Source organism: Triticum dicoccoides, chromosome 4B (genome assembly GCF_002162155.2).
Source record: "Triticum dicoccoides isolate Atlit2015 ecotype Zavitan chromosome 4B, WEW_v2.0, whole genome shotgun sequence".
In the NCBI taxonomy this organism is placed as follows: domain Eukaryota; kingdom Viridiplantae; phylum Streptophyta; class Magnoliopsida; order Poales; family Poaceae; genus Triticum; species Triticum dicoccoides.
Genome location: NC_041387.1, coordinates 185,348,394 through 185,356,006, shown reverse-complemented (window position 1 = coordinate 185,356,006; position 7,613 = coordinate 185,348,394).

Genomic DNA, 7,613 nt, shown 5'->3' with positions numbered 1-7,613 from the left:
TCTTCCGTGAGACTCTTTTCCCTCGCATAGGGAATCTGGATATGGTTCACTCTTATCTCGTGGACATGCTTCTCTTCTGCCAGCGTGAGAAGGAACAAAACACCAGAGAGTCCCTGGACATATCCCATGTTATGTGGTCTGAGCTTTTATCTGCTATCTCCGAGCGCAAGTGCCCGATTTATGGTCTGTTTATCATGCTGCTTATTGAGAAGGCCTGGGGTCGTGTCTATCCCCAGGTGATGCTAGAGACCGGGGAGTTGGTTTCTCACGACATCAAGCATCTGAGGAAGAAGGACAACTGGGGCTCTTAGGTCCCTACTGGAGTTCCTTCGTCTGCCACTGCCATGGAGACCGAGGAGGAGGCTGAGGCTGAGGATGATGATGACTATGTGCCTTCTGCGATAGAGCCCTCTTGGGCAAAGAAGCTCAAGCTCAAGATGAAGAAGCTGTTCTGCATGGAGGCTCACGGTCAGTACATGACTAATGTGGATGATAAGAAGGCCCGTCGTCGTCACAAGGATCTCATGCGCCAGTTGGGTGCCACCGTTAACAGTGGATCTAAGGACCAGCTTACTGAGGAGGAGGAGTCGATTCAGCAGCACTGCCCGTGGACCGATTCTGATGCCGAGCACTTCCCGACCGACGATGGTGGCGCAGAAGATCCCGCTGAGACCTGATTCTCTTGCTATCACCTGGAGCTGTAGCAACACTCCCTCTCCTTTTTGGTGTCTCGATGCCAAAGGGGGAGAGAGTTTAGGGATTTGTGTTGTGTCTTCCGTCGTTTGTGTTTTCTCGCAGTTTGCCTGGTTTGGTTTGTGTCTGGTTTGTGTCAGTGAGACCTAAGTTCCAGTCATATGATGTGAGACATATGCTACCTTATCTTTCGAGTATCATTATCTATGTCTATCTAGCTTATGAGTTGCATGGTTATCCTATTATCCATGTTGCTCTCATATATCATGCTTAGGTAGTTGGTCTCTAAAATATAGAGGGAGCGTTGATCCTGGTATCTATGCCGTGCAGTCCAAACCACTTATCTAGACAGCACACATCCAGGGGGAGCCCTTCTACATTTTAGGACGGTGGGGTTTTGCGCCGATCCTATATCTTTCCTGTTTGTGCAAATCCCGTATTGTCATCAATCTACCAAAAGGGGGGAGATTGTAAGGGAATATTTATCCCCAAGATGTTTTGGTGATTTATGACAATGCTTTTGCGGACTAATCATGTGCGTTGAGTTCTTTCAGAGATTCATCCTTGGCACGAGAAGATTACTTCCCCTCGGTGTTTAATTCAAGACGGTGTAGCTCCTTCGTTTCTTTGCTGGTGGTCTAGTTTCGTAGGAGTCACCGTACTATCAAGAGGGGATCCGCTTTGGGAAGGCTAGGATGGAATCAACACGTACACATCCTTATCACACTCGATGCTTCTTTCCGCTTCATTGGAGCTATCTTTCCTAATCTGTGCCTGCTTGTCCTGTCCCAGCGGTAGTACCGCGGTCCTCAGCGGTAGTACCGCCGAAGCTCGTCAAGCGGTAGTACCGCTCCTCGAGAGGTAGTACCGCTTGCGAATTTTGGCCGTAGTACCGCAGTGGTTCCAGGCTACTGAAGGAAATATGCCCTAGAGGCAATAATAAAGTTATTATTTATTTCCTTATATCATGATAAATGTTTATTATTCATGCTAGAATTGTATTAACCGGAAACATAATACATGTGTGAATACATAGACAAACATAGTGTCACTAGTATGCCTCTACTTGACTAGCTTGTTGATCAAAGATGGTTATGTTTCCTAACCATAGACAAGAGTTGTCATTTGATTAACGGGATCACATCATTAGGAAATGATGTGATTTACATGACCCATTCCGTTAGCCTAGCACTTGATCGTTTAGTATGTTGCTATTGCTTTCTTCATGACTTATACATGTTCCTGTAACTATGAGATTATGCAACTCCCGTTTACCGGAGGAACACTTTGGGTGCTACCAAACGTCACAACGTAACTGGGTGATTATAAAGGAGTACTACAGGTGTCTCCAAAGGTACATGTTGGGTTGGCGTATTTCGAGATTAGGTTTTGTCACTCCGATTGTCGGAGAGGTATCTCTGGACCCTCTCGGTAATGCACATCACTATAAGCCTTGCAAGCAATGTAGCTAATGAGTTAGTTACAGAATGATGCATTACGTAACGAGTAAAGAGACTTGCCAGTAATGAGATTGAACTAGGTATTGGATACCGACGATCGAATCTCGGGCAAGTAACATACCGATGACAAAGGGAACAACGTATGTTGTTATGCAGTTTGACCGATAAAGATCTTCGTAGAATATGTGGGAGCCAATATGAGCATCCAGGTTCCGCTATTGGTTATTGACCGGAGACGTGTCTCGGTCATGTCTACATTGTTCTCGAACCCGTAGGGTCCGCACGCTTAAGGTTTCGATGACAGTTATATTATGAGTTTATGAGTTTTGATGTACCGAAGGAGTTCGGAGTCCCGGATGAGATCGGGGACATGACGAGGAGTCTCGAAATGATCGAGATGTAAAGATCGATATATTGGACGACTATATTCAGAGTTCGGAAAGGTTCCAAGTGATTCGGGTATTTTTCGGAGTACCGGAGAGTTACGGGAATTCGCCGGGGAGTATATGGGCCTTATTGGGCCATACGGGAATAGAGGAGAGAGGCCAAAAGGAAGGAGGCCTACGCGAGACTGGTTTCACCGTTACAAGCACTCGTGCTTAAAGGTGACTGGCGGGTGTCTGTCTCTCTCACTTTAGCTGAACCGAGTGTGGCTACGCCCGATCCTTGCGAAGGTTAAAACAGCATCAACTTGACAAACTATCATTGTGGTTTTGATGCGTAGGTAAGAACGGTTCTTGCTCAGCCCGTAGCAGCCACGTAAAACTTGCAACAACAAAGTAGAGGACGTCTAACTTGTTTTTGCAGGGCATGTTGTGATGTGATATGGTCAAGACGTGATGGTACATTTTATTTTATGAGATGATTATGATTTGTTGAAGTTATCGGCAACTGGCAGAAGCCCTATGGTTGTCTCTTTGTTGAATAAGATGCAAGTGCCAAATAATTGCTTTACTTTATCGCTATACGATAGCAATAGTTGCAACAGCAATAGTTGGCGAGACGACCATGTGACGACACATTGATATAGATCAAAATGATGAAGATCATGGTGTCGTGCCGGTGACGATAGAGATCATGATAGTACTTTGGAGATAGAGATCAAAGGTGCAAGATGATCACGGCCATATCATGTCACATATTTTGATTGCATATGATGTTTATCTTTTATACATCTTATTCTGTTATGTTTGACGGTAGCATTATAAGATGATCTCTCACTAATTATCAAGAAGTGTTCTCCCTGAGTATGCACCGTTGCGAAAGTTCTTCGTGCTGAGACACCACGTGATGATCGGGTGTGATAGTCTCTACGTTCAAATACAACGGGTGCAAAACAGTTGCACACGCGGAATACTCAGGTTAAACTTGACGAGCCTAGCATATAACAGATATGGCCTCGGAACACGGAGACCGAAAGGTCGAGCGTGAATCATATAGTAGATATGATCAACATATTGATGTTCACTGTTGAAACTACTCCATCTCATGTGACGATCGGACATGGTGTAGTTGATATGGATCACGTAATCACTTAGAGGATTAGAGGGATGTCTATCTAAGTGGGAGTTCTTAAGTAATATGATTAATTGAACTTAAATTTATCATGAACTTAGTCCTGGTAGTATTTTGCAAATTATGTTGTAGATCAATAGATCGCGTTGTTGCTTTCATATGTTTATTTTGATATGTTCCTAGAGAAAGTTGTGTTGAAAGATGTTAGTAGCAATGATGCGGACTTGGTCCATGATCTGAGGTTTATCCTCATTGCTGCACAGAAGAATTATGTCCTTAATGCACCGCTAGGTGACAAACCTATTGCAGGAGCAGATGCAGACGTTATGAACGTTTGGCTAGCTTAATAATGATGACTACTTGATAGTTTAGTGCACCATGCTTAACGGCTTAGAATCGGAACTTCAAAAACGTTTTGAACGTCATGGACCATATGAGATGTTCCAGGAGTTGAAATTAATATTTCAAGCAAATACCTGAGTTGAGAGATATGAAGTCTCTAACAAGTTCTATGGCTAAAAGATGGAGGAGAATCGCTCAACTAGTGAGCATGTGCTCAGATTGTCTGGGTACTTCAATCGCTTGAATCAAGTGGGAGTTAATCTTCCAGATAAGATAGTGATTGACAGAATTCTCTAGTCACCATCACTAAGTTACTAGAACTTCGTGATGAACTATAGTATGGAAGGGATGACGAGAACGATTCCCAAGCTCTTCGTGATGTTGAAATCGACGAAGGTCGAAATCAAGAAAGAGCATCAAGTGTTGATGGTTGACAAGACCACTAGTTTCAAGAAAAGGGCAAAGGGAAAGAAAGGGAACTTCAAGTAGAATGACAAGCAAGTTGTCACTCCCATGAAGAAGCCCAAAGCTGAACCAAAGCCTGAAACTGAGTGCTTACATTGCAAAGGAAATGGTCACTGGAAGAGGAAATGCCCTAAATATTTGGTGGATAAGAAGGATGGCAAAGTGAACAAGGGTATATTTGATATACAGGTTATTGATGTGTGCCTTACTAGTGTTTATAGTAGCTCCTGAGTATTTGATACTTGTTAGGTTGCTAAGATTAGTAACTCGAAACAGGAGTTACAGAATAAATAGAGACTAGTTAAAGGGGAAGTGACGATGAGTGTTGGAAGTAGTTCCAAGATTGATATGATCATCATCGCACACTCCCTATACTTTCGGGATTAGTGTTAAACCTAAATAAATGTTATTTGGCATTTGCGTTGAGCATGAACATGATTTGATCGTGTTTATTGCGATACGGTTATTCATTTAAAGTTATAGAATAATTGTTATTCTGTTTACATGAATAAGACCTTCGATGGTTATACACCCAATGAAAATAGTTTGTTGGATCTCGATCATAGTGATACACATATTCATAATATTGATGCCAAAAAATGCAAAGTTAATAATGATAGTGCAACTTATTTGTGGCACTGCCGTTCGGGTCATATCGGTGTAAAGCGCATGAAGAAACTCCATAAAGATGGATTTTCGGAATCACTTGGTTATGAATCATTTGATGCTTGCGAACCGTGCCTTTTGGGCAAGATGACTAAAACTCCGTTCTCCGGAACAATGGAACAAGCTACTGACTTATTGGAAATAATACATACCGATGTATGCGATCCAATGAGTGTTGATGCTCATGGCAAGTATCGTTATTTTCTGACCTTCACAAGATGATTTGAGCAGATATGGGTATATCTACTTGATGAAACATAAGTCTGAAATAGTTGAAAGGTTCAAAGAATTTCAGAGTGAAGTGGAAAAATCATCGTAACAAGAAAATAAAGTTTCTGCGATCTGATCGCGGAGACAAATATTTGAGTTACGAGTTTGGTCTTCAATTAAAACAATGTGGAATAGTTTCACAGCTCACGCCACCTGGAACACCACAATGTTATGGTGTGTCCGAACGTCGTAACCGCTCTTTATTGGATATGGTGCGATCTATGATGTCTCTTACTGATTTACCATTATCGTTTTGGGGTTATGCATTAGAGACAGCTGCATTCACGTTAAAAGGGCACCATCTAAATCCATTGAGACGACATCGTATGAACTATGGTTTAGAAGTAAACCTAAGCTGTCGTTTCTTAAAGCTTGGAGTTGCGATGCTTATATGAAAAAGGTTTTCAACCTGATAAGCTCGAACCCAAATCGGAGAAGTGCGTCTTCATAGAATACCCAAAGGTAACTACTGGGTACACCTTCTATCACAGATCTGAAGGCAAGTTATTCCTTGCTAAGATGGATCCTTTCTAGAGAAGAAGTTTCTCTCGAAAGAAGTGAGTGGGAGGAAAGTAGAACTTGATGAGGTAATTGTACCTTCTCCCTTATTGGAAAGTAGTGCATCACAGAAATCAGTTCCAGTGATTCCTACACCAATTAGTGAGGAAGTTAATGATGATGATCATGAAACTTCAGATCAAGTTGCTGCCAAACCTCGTAGGTCTTCCAGAGTAAGATCCACACCAGAGTGGTACGGTAATCATGTTCTGGAAGTCATGTTACTAGACCATGATGAACATACGAACTATGAGGAAGCGATAATGAGCCCAGATTCCATGAAATGGCTTGAGGCCATAAAATCTGAGATATGATCCATGTATGAGAACAAAGTATGGACTTTGATTGACTTGCTCGATGATCAGCAAGCCATGTTAAATAAATGGATCTTCAAGAGGAAGACGGACACTGATAGTAGTGTTACTATCTACTAAGCTTGACTTGTTACGAAAGGTTTTCAACAAGTTCAAGGTGTTTAATACGATGAGATTTTCTCACTCGTATCGAAGCTTAAGTCTGTCTGAATCATGTTAGCAATTGCCACATTTTATGAAATCTGGCAAATGGATGTCAAAACTGCATTCCTTAATGGATTTATTAAAGAAGAGTTGTATATGATGCAACCAGAAGGTTTTGTCAATCCTAAAGGTGCTAACAAAATGTGCAAGCTCCAGCGATCCATCTATGGACTGGTGCAAGCATCTCGGAGTTGGAATATATGCTTTGATGAGTTGATCAAAGCATATGGTTTTATACAGACTTTTTGAGAAGCCTGTATTTACAAGAAAGTGAGTGGGAGCTCTGTAGCATTTCTAATATTATATGTGGATGACATATTGTTGATTGGAAATGTTATAGAAATTTTGGATAGCATGAAAGGATACTTGAATAAGAGTTTTTCAAAGCAAGACCTCGTTGAAGCTGCTTACACATTGAGCATCAAGATCTATATAGATAGATCAAGACACTTGATAAGATTTTTCAATGAGTACATAACTTGATAAATTTTTTGAAATAGTTCAAAATGGAACAGTCAAAGAAGGAGTTCTTGCCTGTGTTGCAAGGTGTGAAGTTGAGTAAGACTCAAGACCCGACCATGGCAGAAAATAGAAAGAGAATGAAAAGTCATTCCCTATGCCTCAGTCATAGGTTCTATAAAGTATGCTATGCTGTGAACCAGACCTATTGTATACCTTGCTTTGTGTTTGGCAAAGGAATACAATTTTGATCTAATAAGTAGATCACTAGACATGGGTCAAGAATATCCTTAGTGAGGACTAAGGAGATGTTTCTCGATTATGGAGGTGATAAAAGAGCCCGTCGTAAAAGTTACAACGATGCAAGCTTTTACACCAATCCAGATGACTCTAAGTCTCAATCTGGATACATATTGAAAGTGGGAGCAATTAGCTAGAGTAGCTCCGTGCAGAGCATTGTGGACATAGAATATTTGCAAAATACATACGGCTCTGAATATAAAAGACCCGTTGACTAAACTTCTCTCATGAGCAAAACATGATCATACCTTAGTACTCTTTGGGTGTTAATCACATAGTCATGTGAACTAGATTAATGACTCTAGTAAAACCCTTCGGGTGTTGATCACATGACGATGTGAACTATTTGTATTAATCACATACAGAT